General features: G+C 35.2%; 2 non-coding genes across 2 annotated transcripts; one reads left to right on the top strand and one right to left on the bottom strand.

Annotated features, from left to right (window-relative positions):
- Nucleotides 1–1,842: 1,842 nt before the first annotated feature.
- On the bottom strand, nucleotides 1,843–1,914 carry TRNAC-GCA (transfer RNA cysteine (anticodon GCA)). Its single transcript has one exon. It is a non-coding gene; the product is annotated as a tRNA-Cys (tRNA).
- A 317-nt stretch (nucleotides 1,915–2,231) lies between these two features.
- Nucleotides 2,232–2,303, top strand: TRNAC-GCA (transfer RNA cysteine (anticodon GCA)). The gene has a single exon. It is a non-coding gene; the product is annotated as a tRNA-Cys (tRNA).
- The last annotated feature ends 21,896 nt before the right edge of the window (nucleotides 2,304–24,199 follow it).

The raw sequence follows: 24,199 nt of genomic DNA, 5'->3' as shown, positions 1-24,199 counted from the left end.
CATGCATTGTATTCTTCACCTGCCATTATTAGGAATATTAGATCCAGAAGTTTGAGATGGGCAGGGCATGTAGCACGTATGGGCGAATCCAGAAATGCACATAGTTGGGAGGCCGGAGGGAAAAAGACTTTTGGGAAGGCCAAGACGTAGATGGGAGGATAATATTAAAATGGATTTGAGGGAGGTGGATTATGATGATAGAGACTGGATTGGTCTTGCTCAGGATAGGGACCAATGGCGGGCTTATGTGAGGGTGGCAATGAACCTCCGGGTTCCTTAAAAGCCAGTAAGTATTATTATTATTATTATTATTATTATTATTATTATTATTATTATTATTATTATTATTATAGGGATAAGAGACATTTGCAATCGAATAGGATCATCTGTGAAGCGGTAACAGGTGAATATGCCTACACCGTGTAATATATAATAATAATAATAATAATAATAATAATAATAATAATAATAATAATAATAATAATAATAATAATATATGTTGTCAGCTACTATTATTAAAACTTATATAAGTTATTATTTAATCTGAATACATTAGAAATGAGAAGACAATTGCTTACAACTATCATCTGTGAAATACAATTGAAGGGTTCAGAGCCATAATGGGCCAAGCGCCATTTATTAAAAACAGAGAAAGGAAGGGTTAAAGTTAAGTGAATACTGTAGTTTAATGAAGATTTGATATATCATTTAGTTTTAATGTGCATACTTTATATTACTTCTTATAAAATTACAGTACTCACTACATTTTAACCCTTGTTTTCTCCATTTTTAATAAAAGGCACTTGGCCCACTATGGCTCTGAACCCTTCAATTATTTAGATATTTAAATATAATTAGCGTTTAACAAATTAAAAGAAAATCAATTCGGTAAACTAGTCCGAAAACAAACTTCGAATTATTAAACAATGTTTAAGCATATTATATATAAGTGCCAACCAACCAACTGGGCGACAGTACGAGTTATTTTCTGAGGAAAAGAAGACGAAGGCGGATGTCCTTGAAGAAAGTAAAATGGTAATCCACAAACATTTGATATAAAGCTTAAAAGAGCTGACGAGACGAGACTCCCAACTTCAGAAATTATTTTTTCTTGAAGAATAAATCCCATGGCTCAGATCTAGCGAGAAATTGTCCCTCAGTTGTTTTTCCACCTTGTTATTTTTCCTGGAAGTTGATTCCATCTGTAGAATTGACATATCGGATTCTGACGGTTTGTCTTTACATCCTTCTTGTGTTTGTCTCCATTATACAAGGAGCCGCTGTCGCACCTCTCAGTGTATCGTTTTTCCACTGCTGTGCCAGGGGTTTCCGTAGTGTGAACCAGAAACTTTATTGATTGGGCTCTGTTTAAAAGACGTGTGGGGATGTCTTGGGGCACGGGACGGCGAGATGGAGTGGACGCAGGGGACGGCGATTGAGTCCTTCCGGGATCCGGATGTTGAGGTAGACTGCGAAAACACACACACAGACACGGCCGCACATTGCTCCGCGCCACGAGATACTGTCGTGAGAGGACGATAGCCGGGAGAGATGCGAAAGTCGGCCAAATGATTTCTTCCGAGAAAGGAGTGTGAGGGTTCGAACAGGGAGGCAGCATAATAGTGGAAGAACGGCGGTGGTAACTTCCAATCCCTCGGAAGCGCCGTTCACAATTTGTGCCAATACGGAATTCGCAGAAACGATGACAAAGCTTGTAACAAGGCATAAGAATGAAAACATCTTGAATATATATATTATTATAATCTACCGAAGTACATATGATATTTCCATGCAGATATTCTGCGTCATCATACGATGAAAGAGTAAGAACGGAGAAATTCTCTCCGGCGCCGGGATTTGAACCCGGGTTTTCAGCTCTGCGTGCTGACGCTTTATCCACTAAGCCACACCGGATTCCACCCCAGAGTTCCATTACTCTTTCATTGTACGATGACGCAGAATATCTGCATGGAAATATCACATGTACTTCGGTACATTATAATAAAATATATATATATATATATATATGATATGCGTAAATCACTTCGTGATTTAAGACGGCGCTTATTCCGTCGGATCCCGGCCAACTAGTCGCTCATAACGGGTGCACCTCAGCACATGTGTGGACTTCGGTCCTAGGTTCATAGATAGTAGTGCAGAGGGCGGCCACTAGAGGGAACCCAAGAGTTGGAACTTAAAAGTGAGACGATTCTTCCGACGCCGGGGTGGAATCCGGTGTGGCTTAGTGGATAAAGCGTCAGCACGCAAAGCTGAAAACCCGGGTTCAAATCCCGGCGCCGGAGAGAATTTTTCTCCGTTCCATTACTCTTTCATCGTATCTTGAATACATTCGTATGCTGCCAACGAGATACAGTGAAACTTCCCAATAGCGGACACCGCCGGGGAAAAATTAAATGTCCGTTATTGAGAAGTGTCCGCTATTTAGAAAATCGTTAGTATGTATACATTACATTAAACTTTCTCATACATATTCAACACTATATTTTACAGTACAATACAGCAGACAGTGAGCTTGTGAGAGTGTTTACAGCAGGGCCGGGCATGAGAGCGGCTCCATTTAGCCGGCCAGAGCTGCTCTCGCTCCCCAAGGCAAGCCAGACCACAACGCTCCGCAGTGGCGGACTCACATTACAGCTACCTTCCCTGCATTAATATAACAAGAGCCACGGTTGTTCTAGTCATTCAGTCTGTGAGTACATAACAGTTTATTAGGATATTACATCAATCCATTGTAAAGTATAGACTTTATAATATTATTATTAATTTAATGAAATAAACTTCGCTGTACGCATTAGGCTCATTTACATAACCCATACGCACATACTGCAATCTCCTCACCACGGTTCTACGAGACAGGCGTATGGCTTCCACTTCCCCTACTTGCTGTGGACAGAGTTCATCTGCCAATATAATTAAACATCGCTTGATGAATTCACCTTCGTTGAATGTTTTCAATTCCTTTGCAATTTCGTGGCAAATTTTGTAGCTAATTCTCATAGCAGATTCACTAAGTGCATTATTGTATAATATAATATAATATAATATAATATAATATAATATAATATAATATAATATAATATAATACGATACGATACGATATAATATGATATGATATTATATGATGTGATATATCATAAACTGTAATATACTATACTGTGATATAACATAATACTTGTATAATTTAAAATTATATATTACTAACTGTATAATAACTTATAATGCAATATAAATATCAAATAGATACTCTGATATAATGTACCTGAGAAACATTTTCTTTAAGTTGTTGTATTAATTTATGGCGTTCATTACCAACACATTTGTCATATTCAGTAGCATTTTGTAAAGAGTAATGCCCTTCGATATTGAACTTCTTAATCAGTTAGGTTATATTCAAACAAAAATACTGCATTACTAATGTCATTTCGGAATATTCTGTGATACAGTACTTATCATCATCATTATCATGTTCATCAGCCGCTTTAATGTATGAGCGGAAACTCCGTTTTCAAAGTTCGCCATCATATTGCAGAGTCACCACTGCACCGACACTGAATGACGTACAGTATGCATACGTCACAGCGCTCGGAAGAACCGCTCTTTAAAGCACACAGCGCTCATTTCTCAGAATTACGTAATGTGCCCAGCCCTGGTTTACAGTATTCATCCAGAGAGAAATCGTACCAGTAAATGTTTTGTAAATGAAATAAACATCAGTCACTGTACCACTTCACCTTACACAAATAAATCTAGAATTGCATTCTCAGTGTATGATTTTAAAATAACATCCTTGTTTTTCAAAATTTCACTAATCTGAGTTTTTCCCACATTAAACTTTGTGGCCAGCTCACGAACACTTAATTGCTCCTTCTCACTATGCTTTACAATATCCACTTCCTCTTTTAGTGACAAATGTTTACGTTTTTGTGACATTTCTAATGTGACTGTACTTCCGAACACTCAACTTGACAAACTAAGAAAGTACGGACTGCTCACGTACAGTATCACAACTAACAACTGTGCTGCTTACCTGCAATAAAGTACAAGAACGTTCAAATGCTCGATAATGATTGTTGCAAAGAATTCCGTTTAATTTACAACCGTCTTTTTCTTTTTTTCTTTCACGCTGTCCGTTATTTGGAAGTTTTAACCGTTGTTGGGGGATACATTTCAGTGTCCGCGTCCGTTATTGAAAATGTCCGCTATTTGGAAGAATTTTATCGTAAGGGCCAATGTTATTTTGCAGGGGAATTTTAAAATGTCCGCTATTGAGAGGAGTCCGCTATTGGGAAGTGTCCGTTAAGGGAAGTTTCACTGTATCTACAACTCATAACGAACGAAGTGGGAAATATGTTATACGTATTACAGGCTGGTCTTAAAATCGTAAAAGAAATCGTAAAAAACGAAGTTTAAAATTTAATTTATTATATTCCAATTGAAGAACGACTATTTTTAAATTTGTACAGTGGACTCTCCTAAGTTCGACAGAACAGAATTGAAAGTTCTGGCCAATAAGGGTAGTGGGTGTGGCAGGTGAAATGAATACAAATTTTTATTGGTTATCAATCAACGAATACAGTACTGTACTTGCATTTCCTGCCCGCCCCGAGACTTGTGTATGCGCTTCTAGTACCACAGTGTCTTTCGACAGTTCCGTCTCACAAACGGCACAATTCTCAAATAGGAAAAGAAGAGTTCATTAATTTAAAATCAGTGATCAATATGGATGTCCTAATCAATAAAATATTCTGTTTTCCTTTAACAGAAGTATCACTACAAGACACAGAACCAATTCCCATTCAAATGGCAAATCCATTTCTTAGTGCCCGCATAGGGGCGTGTCTAATTCTCCTACGTAAGCAGCCGAACTATACGATGTCGAACTTGATTTCTGTCGAACTTAAGAGCTTCCACTGTATTTAAAATTTATACCTTACTTATGCTCGATTAAAATTGATAAAACGTTACGGAAGTTTCAACATCTGACGTCACTTGTCTAGCAGCGGCAGTGAATTACATCAAATTATTTTGACGTCAGCGTCACGTGCTTAGTAAATACCTCTTTTATTGATATGGTGTTTGTTAGAGGGATAGACTTACTTTCTTGCTTAATTATATTTCTTCTTTTCTCATCAAAGACCAAAGATAAAAAAGATGAAACAGTACAATTTAATTGTAAATAGTTGTACAGTTATATAATATTTATAATCTATTTAGAATTCAAGGAAAATTAATAATTAATAACAAAACACATAATTTGCATTAAATATATCTTTTCTTAATCGTATTCACAGTCCTTATAAATAAGAACCAATTTCTTACAAATCTAAATATCACAATAACACTCAACTGAGAGGGTAAATGTTTCATGCAATCACTGTATAAGAAGAATTTGTGAAGAAGAAGAAGAAGAAGAAGAAGAAGAAGAAGAAGAAGAAGAAGAAGAAGAAGAAGAAACTGTTTAATTGCTACTGAAGTTTTCAAGTTTTCTTTTCAGTTTCGAAATAAATAAAATTAAGTGCATATTTTTCAGAATGACTTTTGTAATAGGCCAACCACAGTGCTAAAGATTAAGATGGAAACTTACCACACGTCATTGTTGCCAAATAGGCTAAACCGACTTGCCTGAAAGACCAAGAATGGCTAAATTATGTAATTTTAACACACCTGCATAATAATTAACAAACTTCCTGAGTGAAAAAAAAGTGCAAGACTCAACTAGCTAAAATTCATCTTTGCCTCATTTCTCCTGCTGGTGCTGCTGCTGCAAGCATTCAATATTTCTTCTGTGACTTGGTATGAAAAACATCATTTATGTTGACGTCTCTAACCATCAAATAACAGAGAGGGTATTTGTTTCAACTCTGTTTCTAAATTTATTTTTCACTGTGTTTCCCTGGCTGAAAATCCGCTTGACTTCTGTTAGAATGCGGTAGGTTAAGACGGAAAATGCTAGTGAGATCAGCTCCGAAAAAGGATTTTGGCCTTCGACATCACTGTACTAACTTCTTGAGAGAATTCAGAAGTAAACGTCTTATTCGTACATCTGATGTACCGTAAAGTGGGGATATTTCGGACGCAGGGGTAACATCAGACAGTAATTCAATTTATCATATTTTATGTTGGTAACACCTGACATAATTAGGAACATTAAATCCAGACGTTTGAGATGGGCAGGACATGTAGCACGTATGGGCGAATCCAGAAATGCATTTAGAGTGTTAGTTGGGAGGCCTGAGGGAAAAAGACCTTTGGGAAGGCCGAGACGTAGATGGGAGGATAATATTAAAATGGATTTGAGAGAGGTGGGATATGATGATAGAGACTGGATTAATCTTGCACGGGATAGGGACCGATGGCGGGCTTATGTGAGGGCGGCAATGAACCTCCGGGTTCCTTAAAAGCCAGTAAGTAAGTAAGTAAGTAACACCAGTTCACCAATGGGTCTTTAAAAATGTGCAGAAACATACGAACATAGTAAAAAGCGCGGAAAAGATGCTAAGAACTGGTGTTACCAACATAAAATATGATACATTGAATTACCGTCCGATGTTACCCCTGCGTCCGAAATATCCCCACTTTACGGTAGCTGATATTTCGCTACTGGTTTTCAATTTTGTCGGTGTTATATTCAGAACCAAGAAGTAACACCAAATCAGTGATAGGCTGTTTAATTGATTCCAAAGTTTCTTTCATGCTTAGCAACGACATTTTGCGGAGTGAAGAGTGATTACTGCATGCAAGTTGTAGCTCGAATTCAAATAATGATGCAGTGCTGCAGCAGAAAAGCAGTAATTCCACGATATCCCACATCCAAGCTGCCACAACGTTTCTCAACAGAAAGCTTCTCCCGACGAAGCCCCTATAGTCCCGGCTGCGCAGAACGAGGAAACCGGGACAAATTGAACGCTGCGCTTGCCGCCATATTGATAGAAAGCAGACGCATAATATCAGTACGTAAATCACGCAATTTAACGCAGTGATGATAAAAAAAATGGACGGATTATGGCCATTTTCGACGTTTCATGTAGAATTGGGACGAAATAAACATATTCAAAGTTTCATTGATGCGACAAAGCATTAAAGGAAGGAAAAAACGTTAGCACTAAGTTACAGAAAACATGCTCATACATCCATAATTAGGCTTACATAATACACATTAATTATATAATTTATTTTTTACGGTAATCAGTGTATTGTTAGGTGTCAGAGAATCGAAAATTATATTAATATATATTACCGATACCTTTAGATCACAAGACATAATTATATGCACATTGATTACACAAGTTCTTATTACAATAAAATTCTTAAATGAAATAATTACGTGATAATAAGTGTAGGTCTGTTGTTAAGCTTTAGAGAATCGAAAATTATATTACCGGTACTTTTAGACCACAAGACATAAGTAACCTGGCAAAATATAATGCCCAAAGGTGGTAAAATTACATTGCATTTATAAGTCATTCTTCAATTAATAAAGGGAATGCTATCAGTCATAAAAAATACCGGTACCTAATACATTGCAAATAATAGGTAACATGAAGATTTAAAAATTAAGATAATAATCTTATGCAAAATAAAAGAACATACTTTTACGAGTGGATTCCTTTACATACCATATAGTTATTTTAATACATATATTACAATTATTGATGAAACATAATTTTTATGAACATATATAATGTCAGTAAGATGGCATTCCTTGCTTTTTTAATAAGATATGTCCGGAAAAATATAAAATGGTTAATTATAGGTGAACTATATACGTTTATAACCCCGTGCAAAATAATACACTAGGAATATCTTCAAAACAAAACAACAAAAATTGTGGTGCAAATGAAAACATAGACAACTGACAAATATAAAATAATTTAAATAAGCACTTCAACCCAATTTGAAAAGATAAAACATAACTCTTGATTCTTGAAAGTACGGTTTTAGGTAAATGCTGTCATGATGACTACAGATTGACACATTAAATTGGAAGATGCGTATTATAATAGGCCTCCATAAAAATTCTTACTATTAACACATCAATTTACATCACTTTCACAATGTCCATAAGAAAAAAAACCTAAGTCAAAACAAAGTACAAGTATGACACTATCGTGTTTACCGCTGCTGTTTCTACTAGTAACATGGCGGCGTGAACTTGCGCAGACTGGTTTCAATTTTAGACAGAACACCAGCGCTCCGTATGACTCTAGTATATTACATAACATCTTTGCTCTCAATAGCCACTAAGAGAGTTCCCACTTGTCAACGCAAAAAATTGCGCGCCTTATCTGGAAAAATCAATCGCGATTGCATTCATCCGCTTTGAGAAGGAGATCGGAATCACCCTAATCTACTTTAATTCATAATTAAATGAAAAGTCATCTAGTACTCTTAATTTAAACATTACAGTGACAGCTGAAAATGGCTAGAAATGGCTAAATAATATTACAAAAATGGCTGGAAAAGCCACTAGCAGCTTTTTTTTTTTTTTGTTTCGCAAACTACTAGCTAACTGCCACTTTAAAACGGCTAGATCTAGCCATAAAATGAGTAAGTTGGCATCACTGTCGCACGTACAGGACAACGCGCCACTGGTGTGAAGAGGTTAATGAGGGCATTTGTGTGGCTTCGGACTAGAACCTCCCACACAAACAAACATTAAAAGATACACAAACCAATCCATGCTATTTACCAATACACATATTTATATTTGCACTCGAAATATTTACAAAATGTGTCAGCCCTTCTCACTACGTCACCCCATGTCACAGAGCTCTTGGCACAAATTACAGTGTCCTAGTGGAACCCCAACCCGCATCATTAAGTACTCAGATTGGAAGCTTTCTGCTGCTTTTCTACAAATTTGTTTAGAAAATTTCATTCCAAGAAATTTTTATGCTGCTTATGTTTATTCATTTTTCTGTAAAAACGTTGTTAATTAAAGCAAAGAGTTCAGGATTAACATTTTCATAGCGTTTCCTCAATTTTAATTAGGTCGCTCAAGAAATAGCTTATATTCTTTTTTGTTATTGATGCTGTCATGAACAACAAATATTTAATTAAGGCGATGAGTCCCAAAACTTCGTAACTACACCTGATATCATTTTTCGGGAAGAAAAAGCTTATTTAATGAGATCAAGTTTAGAAAAATAAATTCGTAATTTCCTCATATGCTTTGTCGCAATAACACATTGAAATATGCATATATCAAGTTTTTTTGCAAAAGACCGAATTCATCAAGTTTTGGTACAAAATTATTTGGTAATATAAAGTTTTGTTGCAACAAAAAAGTAACAAAAAATTGAGTCAGTCTTAAGCAATGACTGAAACAAAACTATACTTTTATTGTTTAATTAAAACGTGAAATTACATTTTACTCTTAGAGTTAGTAACAATGAAGGGTTAACCTTCTTTAACATTTAAAATTAAGTATTATTGAAAATGTGAGTAGTTGAAACGTCTGTTCTCATATCACACCTTCAAGTCAAGATCAGCTTGATATCTTATATTCATCAATCACTTTCCATAACACTTTCTTCAACAACGAATCTCATTTCAAAAATTTCTATCCTGATTTCAACTTCTTTCCTTACAGCATGTTATTTTGTAGTTTGTTTTTATATTGTGTTGGTAAACATTAAGTTCTATTTTCTTATTCCACGAATCTTATTTCATATAGTCTTCCTTTCTTTCCAACCTCTTTTCTTATTACCCATTTTACATTAGCATATTATTTTAAAGTTGGTTTGTATTTTGTTGGGAAATATTAATTTGATTTCTTTTCTCTTATTTCTTCCTAAATACGTTATTATACAGTCATTAATTTTATAATAATAATAATAATAATAATAATAATAATAATAATTTATTTAACATGGCAGAGTTAAGGCCATACAGCCTTCTCTAACACTCAACCAGGAGTAAAAACTGCGTTACAAAAACACTACAAATTTACAAAGTACACTACAGTTTTACACACAAAACTGAATAAGATAATAATAATACAATGTAAACAACAAGTAAGAAGAAATCAGACATAATATATAACATAGAGAAAGAAAGAAAAAAGCGTAATAAAATGTGAACAGCAGGTCAAAAATAAATGAGGCATACAAAGTATAAAAAAATAAGACAATTATTGATAATAATAATAATAATAATAATAAATAAGAATAGTAGTAATAATAATGATAAGAGTAATAATAATAATAATAATAACAGGCCTAATAGTAATAATAATACTAAGAGTAGTAATAAAATAGTGCAGTACAAAGCATACAATGAATACAACATTTTTAAGTACACACAGTAAAAAAAATTATGATTATATATAGCTCAACTTATCACATTAGGGATATACCATTATCGGAAAATATGAAAACAAAAATATAAAATAAGTTAAATATCACTAGAACATAAAAAAAATGTGAATACGTGGAAACAGTAAGTTAGTTTGGCAACTCGTCATAAGATAATTTTCTAACTTGGATTTGAAAGATTTCAATGTTCGGCAGCCCTTGTTCGGCAGCCCTTATAGGTTACTTTTGTATGTTGTCTTATAAGTCCAGGAAAATGGAGATTCAATTTTCTCTCATAACAATAATTGAAGGTTTAAAAAACCATAGTCCAAAAACATAAATTTTCAGGAGAAACAAAAAACTATCTGGCATGGGTGTTCATGACACTTCAAGTATGAAATTCAACGTGCCATTTCTTAAGATGTTCTAGAAACATAACTTAAATTGCCTTATAGAAATACATGTGTGAATGTAGGTAACTAGAAGCTGCTCAAATGAGGTTTTTACGCTCAATATTAGATCTCACAAGACTGTATAAAAAAGAAATGTATATATAAGAGAAAAATTGAATGTTTCAAATATCATGGAAGATATAAAAAAATACCAACTCCAGTGCCCACAACATGTTCAAGGAATGAAATCAACACGGCTACAAAAACTGGTTTTCAAACACCAGCGTAGAAGACATAGAGATCTAGGACGACCTAAGCAGCGATGAATTGATCAAGAACATTTATCTTGAGAAAGATAGAAAGAGGCTCAATGGGGCCTTAGTCTGTAAAGTTCATGATGATGACGATGATGATGATGATGATGACGATGATGAAGATGATGAAATGTTTCAAGATGAAATGAATGGGATATTTTTAAATGCTACCATCATCCTGGCTAGACAATGACTGTTTTCACAAAAAAAAAAAGTGTTTGGACTACGGTTGTTTTATGAAATCCACTGAAAATTTCCATTATTAGGTTAGTTCCAACAACAGTCAGGAACCGTACGTAACTATCGTGAGTATGCGCAGTACAGAAAAAGCGTTCCGACACAATCCAAACCAGTCCTGAACCGGAAACATGTACTGCAGTCGGGCGTTCCAACAAATTTTTGACACGGGTTCGGAACGGTCAGAAGTAGTCAGCGGATTGAGGCATGTACGGAAGAGTACGCGAGACGCGCATGCGCATAAGCTCACCAACGTCTCCTGGATACTGAAGAAAGACATGATCGACTGTTCACATCATTGAGGTTAAGATGAAAAGTGACAGTGCAAACGAATAATGAAACTAGAGATTTAATTTAAATTTTCGCCGAAAAGAAAGGGAATGGAAATTATTTGGGTATTGAAATCGTTAATCACAATTTCAACATGCAGCTTTGATTAAAAGTATAATAAATAACGTACATAAATTAATAATTAAAACAAGACTAGTTTTAGACGAGAATCCCCAAGTATACGACATGGAATTAGCGGAATACTTGCCTTCCACATTTTTTGTCATCTTTTTATAAAAATGATCGAAATTCTATTTTCTGCAATTAGAATTAAATGCGAAACGATAATAATTAAGCATCCCATTCTTAGCAAAGATGATCACACTTATAGCATCTCTGGATTTAGTACATAACGATCCGTGAAAGCGTTCCAACAGCGTCCAGTCCAGTTTCAATCCCATAGCAGATGCTCAACTAGCGCATGCGCATAAGATGGCACAGGAACCGTACATGAACTGATTCATGAACCGCTTGTTGAAATGAATCTCTTGTAACGTAGGCCTATGACAGGCATGTCAATTGATGCCCACAGGAGCAAGCGCGCGCTTTAGAGCCCAGGAGAGCCTGAGCGCTTTACAGCGGAAAGGAAAGAGACAGACGAAAGAGGTGGTATATGCCGCTTGGTCGAACTATATTCAGGGATAGCCAGCACTGACTCAATAGATAAAGGGAAGAGAACTTATTAAAACTGTATCCATGGTAATATTTAGATTTGCCTGAGAAGTATAAGTGCATTATAAGAATGTAAGTTTTAATTTTAATGCTCATTTTTCACAAGTTTGATTTTTTTATTCAAAAGAAATATTTTCTCAACTTTTCGTAGAGAAAAGGGAAATTTTTAGATATAGGCCTATTTATTTGGTAGCCTTACAGAATATTTTCGTAAATCTAATATACCGTAAATACGTCCTATTACTGAAGATAGTGTATTGAAAATTTTGAATATATTCGCATGGAAATTGTTTGTAAGGAAATGAATTAACAAAGCAACTACTGTTACATCATAAGCAAACGATACGTGTCCATGTGTTGTAAAAATGTCAGCTCTATAGCTTCAGCAGATTTCGAGAAAATAATTTAATATTCTGATGATAGGAAGTTGCTCACAAACATTATCTCAAAAGCATAATGCGATAAGAGTTTTGTTATGTAATATTAGTTACAATTAAAACAGATACAGTACCTAGGTAACTTTGCTTTGTACTCTAATATTGTTTTGGTTAGTTCATTGATTACTTTTATAAGGCTAAAGATACCATCAATATAAATTGCAACTTATCATGTCATACTCAGTCTCTTTCTTTGGAATATCACTTTCTTTATGAATAATGTGTTTCATCCACTTAATACAGTTTAATATTATACTACTATGGAATTTAAGTGAATATTCCTTCTTAACTCTCTATTATGTTATTAAGATTTAAAACACAAGTGCAATATTAAGAAATCTTTGTTAGTACTTTTGTTTTACAGACAATATAGGCAATATTAAAAAGAAAGAAGCCATATAAAAATAAAGACATAACATTTCACGTTCCGTTTGAAGTTTGTGCACCACTGTTTTCTTAATCCAACAGGTTGCTTATTCATATACACAACCCTTCCTCTTTCCATACTTAGCGCTTGCTGCCCGCGCACGACGTCAAGGTCATAAAAATGCGCTTGCTTTGACATCACTGGCCTATGGCGTTTCCCTCCCCCCCCAACAACAAATTCAGTAAATTGCCGCTACAATATGCTCACCATATGCTTAATATCTCAAATTTTCATTTTTTGGACTATGGTCCCTTTTTTTTTTTAACTCTTCAGTTGCATGTGTTTCTTTTTCCATATTTAACATGTGCGGTCTCAAGCAGTTTTATTCTGCCAGACTAAAATTATGACCACAATTTCCTCTGCTAACGAATGTCTACATTGTCTACATTTGATTCAGTATTCTTGCATTAGTAATCACGGAATGCGCCAAATAGTTCAGTTCTTGAAGAATGTTGGTGATAGTAAACAATTTCTGTTTTCAGAAAGCCAAAACATAACATGACTCATACATGAAACATAACACAATTATTATCACAATTGCACACAGCAGATCAAAACAGAACCAACAGCACTCTGGCTTACGGTTTATAGTGCTGAAGCAAAGTGGAGCCATTCATACTAATTAACAGTATTATACATAGTAAATGGTAAAGTGGGCGCTGCGTCCACTATAGCCTCATTGAAAATTATTAGTAGGAGCGCGGAAACAACCAACACACTCGCACGCTGCCAAAGTAACTGAAAATACACGTTGTTAACAAACTGCGCTACATGCACCTTAATAAAAACATGGACAGACGCTGCTGCTGATTAAATTGGTTTGCTGAAACAATGTCAACAGAATGGCTAGTTCATCAGTTTTCCACTCTGGAGGGCCAGGTTTATTTCTCGATTAATAGAGGTGAAATTTGTTGTAATAGAAAAGACATTGCAATGCACCATTTCACAGAAGTTTCATCGTGATGTAAATAAGGATAAGAGGCAATCATGATATGGAATCAGAATTGTATCTATGACAACGGTGTTTTATAAAATATGGAAACTACATTTGTAAAGTAGGTGGATTTCGAATAGAGATGAACAACGAACGAGATTGCAATACTGATAGCGCCCGCAAAGCCGAAAAACAATATTACATTCGTCGTTGATGTAATGAATGCTTTGAGTCAATCAAGCTAACGTCAAGATATCGAGAGTGGTCAGCTCTCGAAAGTCAGACAGCCTTTAATCGTCACATTTGTTTATACTCACAAACCCGACAGAACATTTATCTGTTTTGGCAACTATTATATGTATGTTATAGCTCGCGCAAGGAAGGATTACCGAAAAGCAATGGTGGCGTTGCTGTCTGGTTTGACGTGTATATGTTGGCACGCCGAGGGGGGAGAGGAGCGAGTCGATGGAAGTACTGTCTCTTCCAAGAATATGAACAGATGAGGACATCGCTGTGGAAATTAAGAACGTAGCTAGAGTAAAATTTGAAGCTAATTAAACGCGCAACATATGTTTACGAGTGAAATAATAATACCGTGCGATACAACACACGTATTCACATGCAATGGAACAAACTAAAGTCGTAATGTAACTTGCACAACGCACGACTGATTCTATCGATGTCATTTCTCTTCCGACTGTACTCTTGAATATCATTCAAGCTATCTCGTGACCTTTCCTGTCGCCCGGTCTTCCTTATCGTATTGTTTGATTCGCATTCCTTCCGTCGGTATTCCATCATTGCGAGACCTATAATATCTTGAGTCATATGTAACTATGTTACTGTGCTGTGTTGAAAAAAATTACCGGTAAAATAAATACTTTATTACAAAATCCATTTTTTTTTTTTCATTATTATATGAAGATAAACAGAAAGTAGGCTAAAGTATATGGGAAGACTAACTTCGGATTTGGATACAAATATGGAAATAATACTGCTAATAAAGTGCGCCGAGATCGAAAGTTAACTCGGTACATGCAACAACAAATGGATTTGCATATTTTTTTTTCATTTAGTGTTCTTCCAAAGGGGGCAGGTCTTTCACTGAAAACCCAGCCTTCTCCAGTCTTTTCTATTTTCCTATTTCCAATGGATTTGTGGATGTTGTATTAAAATTGATTTCTTCTGATTTCCGTGTGTGTTTTTGGTGGAAACTGGCATTGGTCTAAGAAAGGTGTAGTGGATTCTGTTCACTTCTGCTAGCAAGATCCATAATTTCATCCAGAAGATCGCTGAACTCTTAACTGAAAATGACAGGAAAATAGAATTAATGTATACCCCAGTTTAGAGAAATTCAAAGTTACAAATTTAATTCGGTACATGCAAAAACAAATAGATTTTCATTCATTTTTTTTTTTCATTTAGTGTTCTGCCCAAGGGCAGGTCTTTCACTGAAAACCCAGCCTTCTCCAATCTCTTCTATTTTCCTATTTCCAATGGATTTGTGGATGTTATATTAAAATTGATTTCTTCTGATTTCCGTGTGTGTTTTTGGTGGAAACTGGCATTGGTCTAAGAAAGGTGTAGTGGATTCTGTTCACTTCTGCTAGCAAGATCCATAATTTCATCCAGAAGGTCGCTGAACTCTTAACTGAAAATGGCAGGAAAATAGAATTAATGTATACCCCAGTTTAGAGAAATTCAAAGTTACAAATTTAATTCGGTACATGCAAAAACAAATAGATTTTCATTCATTTTTTTTTTTTCATTTAGTGTTCTGCCCAAGGGCAGGTCTTTCACTGAAAACCCAGCCTTCTCCAGTCTTTTCTATTTTCCTATTTCCAATGGATTTGTGGATGTTATATTAAAATTGATTTCTTCTGATTTCCGTGTGTGTTTTTAGTGGAAACTGGCATTGGTCTAAGAAAGGTCTAGTGGATTCTGTTCACTTCTGCTAGCAAGATCCATAATTTCACCCAGAAGGTCGCTGAACTCTTAACTGAAAATGACAGGAAAATAGAATTAATGTATACCCCAGTTTAGAGAAATTCAAAGTTACAAATTTAATTCGGTACATGCAAAAACAAATAGATTTTCATTCTTTTTTTTTTCATTTCGTGTTCTGCCCAAAGGCAGGTCTTTCACTGAAAACCCAGCCTTCTCCAATCTCTTCTATTTTCCTATTTCCAATGGATTTGTGGATGTTATATTAAGATTGATTTCTTCTGATTTCCGTGTGTGTTTTTAGTGGAAACTGGCATTGGTCTAAGAAAGGTGTAGTGGATTCTGTTCACTTCTGCTAGCAAGATCCATAATTTCATCCAGAAGGTCGCTGAACTCTTAACTGAAAATGACAGGAAAATAGAATTAATGTATACCCCAGTTTAGAGAAATTCAAAGTTACAAATTTAATTTGGTACATGCAAAAACAAATAGATTTTCATTCATTTTTTTTTCATTTAGTGTTCTGCCCAAGGGCAGGTCTTTCACTGAAAACCCAGCCTTCTCCAATCTCTTCTATTTTCCTATTTCCAATGGATTTGTGGATGTTATATTAAAATTGATTTCTTCTGATTTCCGTGTGTGTTTTTAGTGGAAACTGGCATTGGTCTAAGAAAGGTCTAGTGGATTCTGTTCACTTCTGCTAGCAAGATCCATAATTTCACCCAGAAGGTCGCTGAACTCTTAACTGAAAATGACAGGAAAATAGAATTAATGTATACCCCAGTTTAGAGAAATTCAAAGTTACAAATTTAATTCGGTACATGCAAAAACAAATAGATTTTCATTCTTTTTTTTTTCATTTCGTGTTCTGCCCAAGGGCAGGTCTTTCACTGAAAACCCAGCCTTCTCCAATCTCTTCTATTTTCCTATTTCCAATGGATTTGTGGATGTTATATTAAGATTGATTTCTTCTGATTTCCGTGTGTGTTTTTAGTGGAAACTGGCATTGGTCTAAGAAAGGTGTAGTGGATTCTGTTCACTTCTGCTAGCAAGATCCATAATTTCATCCAGAAGTTCGCTGAACTCTTAACTGAAAATGACAGGAAAATAGAATTAATGTATACCCCAGTTTAGAGAAATTCAAAGTTACAAATTTAATTCGGTACATGCAAAAACAAATAGATTTTCATTCTTTTTTTTTTCATTTCATGTTCTGCCGAAGGGCAGGTGTTTCACTGAAAACCCAGCCTTCTCCAATCTCTTCTATTTTCCTATTTCCAATGGATTTGTGGATGTTATATTAAGATTGATTTCTTCTGATTTCCGTGTGTGTTTTTAGTGGAAACTGGCATTGGTCTAAGAAATGTGTAGTGGATTCTGTTCACTTCTGCTAGCAAGATCCATAATTTCATCCAGAAGGTCGCTGAACTCTTAACTGAAAATGACAGGAAAATAGAATTAATGTATACCCCAGTGTAGAGAAATTCAAAGTTACATATTTATTATATTATTTTATTACCAGGCCTATTATTATTATTAAATTTATTATTATTACTATTAATATTATTATTATCATTACTATTATTATTATTATTATTATTATTATTATTATTATTATTATTATTATTATTATAAAACATGTCACGATATACAACGACATTATCGTTAATTTTATTTTCTAACTTGAAAGTACTGGCACTACATAGATAAAGTGACTTCAACCGCCACTGAATTATAGTAGAAATGAAAAGCATAAGATGAATAAGAAAGTACAATTACTTTCACTTCTTAAAATCTCTACAGGCCTATATAAAGAAACCCTTTTAAACTTCATATTCCTAACGTCGGAATCATGACTCTGAAGAGCAGCTGAAAGCACCAACACTCCTCCGAACACCCGGTGTCTTCAGAATATTGCCCGTAACTCTTTGTGAAGGTTTTTGTGTCTCTGGGAATGCCACGTCAGGCTCTATCGCAGCACAAATGTCGAGAGTGAGGCCAGACGTCCGCCGAGATCCCGTCGTAAAACCGTTGTTTGTGCAGTGCAGCTTGTGGCATCTTGTTTGCGACACTCCAGTACTACGTGCTTCAGCCTGGGCAGGTGATGAATCGTAAAGCATCCTCGCGCATGCGTTGTTGTGCTGTGTTTAGAAGAGTACGAGAATATTGCCACTATAACTATGTAAATTAACGCATAAAGTGAATTTGTTACTCGTATTACATAGAGTACACTTAGGCTCACAACTAGGGACCGGATTTTTATGTAATTACATATTATATTATTTTTCAACCTAACCCTATATAAATAACAAATCTAATGCGAATCTTGTAATTACCATTAATATATTAAAATTTGATACTACATATTTTTACATATTTACCCCACATTACATATTATGGCTTGGTATTATATAAATCTACATATTTAGGAGTTTTATTTATTTTTACTTCTCTGAAAGGAAACAAAAAAAAACTTCTGCTGGGGAAGTTTACAATTTGAAATACACAGATTTAAAAAGCCTTTTTACCTACCCAATAAAGGCTATATTTCGGGATGAAACATAACGTCCGTAGTTCCAGGAAGTAATAGAGGCACTCATCCCATACCGCCCACTGTAAATATGAGTGATCAAAAGGCAACCTTTCTCATACAACTACCTTGTATTGCAAAAATCACTCAGAAAGTAGCGTTACCTTCATGCGGTGGAATGGGACGAGAACGACATGATTTGTCTCGAACTATAATTGTTCTGCACACGTTTTAACAAGCCGTTCCCATGCAATTTGCAACCTTACACACCCTCTTCCTAATCCTTCCAGGGAAAACCCGTGTCAAGTCTGACATGACTTTCAGATTATTGCTTGATCTCTTTATTTTAAATTTAGTAGACCTATACGGAAATGGGATTTTCTGAGCAATTAGATAGTATGGTTCTCGGCTGGAATAATCCTACCCTTCTGAATGAGACAGGAATGTCACTTTTCAAACAACAGTCTGTAAATTCCTATAGGTTGAGGTTTTAGTAGGTACTTGTTCCTTACAGGGAGCAGCTAAAATGCATGTGTCCCACATCTTCTCTTATTTTCTTCTAATCCAGTAAAGCGAAACAGTGCTTACAGTACTGTTGTGTCATTCATTTCACTCAGTTCTCTAGTTTTAGTACTTACAGTTTCAAGTGCAAATGAGTTTATCTACTGCTTTCAACTAACTAAAATGGCCCCTAACGGCAAAATTAAAATCATGGGTTGCAATGGACGAAGCTTTTACTGTAGATGGAAAAATAGTAATGTGTCAAGTGTGCGGTAAAAAAGTCGGGTGATCTATGAAATCACAACTGGAGAGTCTTACCTACCCTATACCTGCCAGATATTGATATTAAATATTTTCATGATTTTACATATTTTGGTACATATTCAGCTTATTTTTCTTACATAAATATGTACATATTTCACACCTTGATATTACATAAAAATCCGGTCCCTACTCATAACCCTACTTTCAGAATAAATTTCTAACTTAGTAAGTTCACCGTGATTGGCTGTGAATGTGTTGTAAGATTTCGTCTAAAGTTACAAAAACTATAATCGACGGGAATGAAAACCTAATGGTCTGTAAAAGGACATATAGCAAAATATAGAATGATGACATCACAAATGAAAATGATTTTGAGGCTATTCATAGAAAGATGGCTCACACACGTGGAAATAATAAAAAAAATTCCTGACAGGAATTCTGTTAATAATCATATCAATGATGTCATGGTAGAAGGGTACATCAAAAAATTTTGGAATATTGAGATATCTGTAATGGAACCCTTTTATATTTGAAAACAATCATCAGATAATTACAATGAGAAAGAATAAAAGAAAATATATTTTGTGCAGACAAGGAAAGGAAAAATTGCTCCTTCTTTTTATGGTTCTGCAGTAAAATTGCAGTTTTGTTGATTAGCCCTTCTGCAATGATGCAAATCTACTGGTAGATTAACCCTTGTCACCTACGGATGCAGTAAAGTTATATTCAAGCAACCGTTTACTATTATTACATAAATAATGGAGAAGAGAGAAAGCGTACTCAGTTTTGAAGAATTCACTACGTTTAAGTAGTGAAGGTTATGGTAGGAATTACAACTCAATTCCCAAAAAACAAAATAGGCCTACATGGTCAACAGAAAAGATGAACATCGAAGAAAATGAAAGTTTCAAGTATCTCGGCTCTTTATTAATAGAACAGAGTGATGTAGAGACAGAAATTAAATAAATATATAACCTAGGAAATATGCTATCGTCGGTCTGAGTGGCGCAGTCGGTAGAGTGCTGGCCTTTTGCGCCCGAGGTAGCGGGTTCGAACCCGGCCCAGATCGATGATATTTAAGTGTGCTTAAATACGAAAGGTCACGAAAAAGGTCTTCGGGACATGTATTTGTACCTACGTATTTAAAAGTTAGTGGCTGAAAAGCTGAAAAACAAAACTGGGAATATCATCTACTGTTTTATTACTAAAGATAGGAATTTACCCACAGAGACTACAAGGTTAGTTATGCATAGTGTGTTTGTTGTTGAAAGAGAAAGTGAAAGTGTTCGTAGCTCGCAATGCAGGTACATTTTAGGGAACTCTGCCGTGATATAAGCAGGGTGAGATTGTAGCTTTATGTGGTTAACCAATCAACGAATCGCAGTGCAATGTAAACAAATCAATTAACCAAATCAATTAACGGTGCACAACTTAAACTCCATTCAATTGCTGCGATATACAAAACATTTAAGTTGTAACCTGGCCATACCTCAGGCTTCACGTCATTCATGACGTAGGCCTGTCAACAATCTAAGCACAATTAACCTAATATCCTCATGTTGTAGTATAAATTCCTGCCTTTATTTATTACATAAATATCAATCTTCATCACTGCTCTTTGTCAATTCAAGTCTTTATTTATGCTACTAAATCTCTGGGAGGTTTCATACATATTCCTTTTTTTTTTTCCTTTTTTTTTTTGTGAAAACCTTCCTTTTTTTCCTAAAAATCTGGCATCCCTTACAATAAGTTGTTATTATAGTTATTAGAGTAGGAAAATTCGCTGCAGCACCGGGGATCGAACCCGGGTCCTTGGTTCTTCGTACCAAGCGCTCTAACCACTGAGCTACGCCGAAGTTCAATCCACAACATCGGACCGAATCCCTGTCCTCTGTTTTTCTCTTTGTTGCCGTACTCCAAGTTCGACATATAGTGTTTTGGATTAAACTTCGGAGTAGCTAAGTGGTTATAGCGCTGTAGAATCCCGGCCACCAAGTCACTCAATTGAGTGCGCACCTTGTGTAATGGCAGTTGACTCAATGTATATGTCAACATATACAGTATGTCGAACTTGGAGTAAGACCACAAAGAGAAAAGCATTAGAGGAGATGAATTCGGTCCGGTGTTGTGAATTGAACTTCAGCGTAGTTCAGTGGTTAGAGCGCTTGATACGTAGAACCAAGCACCAGGGTTCGCTGGACACGAGGGGAATGAATTAGCAGATCAACTTGCGAAGGAGGCAGCACGCTCCGAGGATATTCCAGAGAGCTACAGCAAGACACCAAAAAGTGCAGTGAAAGGTGAAATACACACTCTCAGTTTAATGAACTGGCAAAACGAATGGGACAACACAGCAAAAGGACAAATCACAAAATCTTTCTTCCCAAATATAAACGATCGGTTAAAACTTAAACTTAACATAACCCCAAACTTCACAACTATAATAACAGGACACGGAAATATAAAATCTTATCTACATAAATATAAAATTATAGATAGCCCATTATGTCCATGCAACAATGACGAACAAACGATAGCTCATTTGTTATACAATTGTAAATTACTTGAGAGACAAAGAGACATTCTGAAAGCGGCAGTTCTAAAGTCTGAAAACTGGCCAGTGAATAAAGACAAACTAGTGCACAAATACAAAAAGAACTCGATCAAATTTACTAACAATATACAGTTTGACAAATTACAATGAAAGAAAAGTACAAAATTCATCCATCCATATTGCCTATAAAGAAACTCTTAGAACAATATAAAGTAATTATATGAACATAGTTTAAGTTAAACCAATGCATGTAGTATTACTCCACAGTAATGGAGCATGCAGACTGTAAAAAAAAAAAAAAGCACCAGGGTTCGATCCCCGGAGCCGGAGCGAATTTTTTCTCCTCTAATGTCAATATTGTTACCATAACAGACAAATTCTGTAGGACCAAAAAATTGATCTTTACCTAACAATAAGGACGAACATAGAACAAGGACAATCGCTTGATGTTGTTGTCCATAAAATGTAAGCCTGCACTTTCCAGTCGGAAAAGGAATCTTGATCTTTTCGATTTATGGGACACTTGAGTTATAGGTAAGGACATATCAAATAGAAATAAAAGTACAATAAAATAGAGTTTAATGTGCGAGTAATGTTGTCCTGTGTCATTGTCTAGAACCCTAGAGCCTAAATCTCACTGTGTCAGTTTCCATATGTCGCAACGTTGTATAGCTGGGGCGGCGGAACCCAGGGGCGTCGCTGCGTAGATAATTGTGAATGGTGCGCTGGAGAAATCGTTGCATCTTACCTCAGATCGATTGCGGCAGATGTCGATGCCGTGACTGCACAGGAAAGGGATGAGGATCGAAAGGCTGAACGATACTTCCTCGTCACAGCGGGCGGCGAGGGAGGGGGGAGCTACGTGCAGAGAGATATTGCAACAACTTGGTCTTCTAGAGCGGTGCCCAGCTTTCGCAGTCTGCGAACTTTCAGGACATAACACCGACTTATCTAAGATATTTGAGTAGGAGGTTACTTCTCTGGAGAATAGATTAATAATTCATTATTTTACAAATGGATGATATCATCGTCGTCATCACTATCATCAGCATTAGGCCTCTGACGTTCATGCATTTGCCTACTTTTTCCTGAACGGTAGGCTGCAACTAAATACTTACACGTTATCTATACGATTTATCAATTTTTCAGTTTATTAAACATAGTTTTATGAAGCATATAAGTGCATATTTTCGTCATTCTTATAAATGCATTATATTATCAATATTTAAAGTCCCATACAGCTTATTATAAGAATTATAAGATTTTTTTTCTCTCGTAAATGCAAAAAGCAGGAAGCTGCGTAGGAGATAGAATTTGTTATTGTTTTATTTTACGACGCTTTATCAACTGCGATGGTTACTAGCGTCTCAGTAGCATGAAGGTGATAATTAGGGACCGTATTCTTTCCCAGGGCGTACACAGATAAGGTTAGTTGTTCAGAGTCTATATTGGAATGACATCATGTTGGCGCGTGGCACAGGTACTATCAGAGAACATCTTGTTTGTGATGCATTTGTGATGCAGTTGGTTGACGTTCTATTCATGATTCAAAACTAGACCTCGAAGACTGTTGAAAATGAATTCTAGTGGTAAAGGTTGGTACTCCGATGACATTTCCTACAATTTATACTGTTAATCTATCTATCTATCTATCTATCTATCTATCTATCTATCTATCTATCTATCTATCTATCTATCTATCTATCTATCTATCTATCTATCTATCTATCTATCTATCTATCTATCTATCTATCTATCTATCTATCTATCTGTCTGTCTGTCTGTCTGTCTGTCTGTCTGTCTGTCTGTCTGTCTGTCTGTCGATCCATCCATCTCCATCCATCTATTTATTTATTTATTTATGCTTACTGGTACTGGCCGAGTTAGGGCCATATGGCCTTCTCTTCCACTGCACTAGTTTAAAAATACATAACAAATATATATGCCATCAATTCATAAACAATGGCATAATAATAGTAATAAAAATAATAACAATATTATTAATAAGGATAATAATAATAACAATGATATCAAGAATTATATGAAACGATAATGATGATGATGATCATAATAATAATAATAATAATAATAATAATAATAATAATAATAATAATAATAATAATAATAGAAATGATAGTAATAGTAAGAGCAAAATCTAGATGTGTGTATTTACATGTAGTTCTAAGAGTTAAACAATTACAATTTAATGTTAAATAAGACAATTAGGATCGAAGGAATGATTAATATATTGAAGGAAAATTGATGTATTAAAAATAAATATTCTATAAAATTAATATTTGATGATTAATTAATTAATAAATATCATTGGAAAAATTTTATGAAACAG

Source organism: Periplaneta americana, chromosome 8 (assembly GCF_040183065.1).
Source record: "Periplaneta americana isolate PAMFEO1 chromosome 8, P.americana_PAMFEO1_priV1, whole genome shotgun sequence".
In the NCBI taxonomy this organism is placed as follows: Eukaryota; Metazoa; Arthropoda; class Insecta; order Blattodea; family Blattidae; genus Periplaneta; species Periplaneta americana.
The sequence above is the reverse complement of the archived record's forward strand: the minus strand, read 5'-3'. Positions and strand labels throughout refer to the sequence as shown.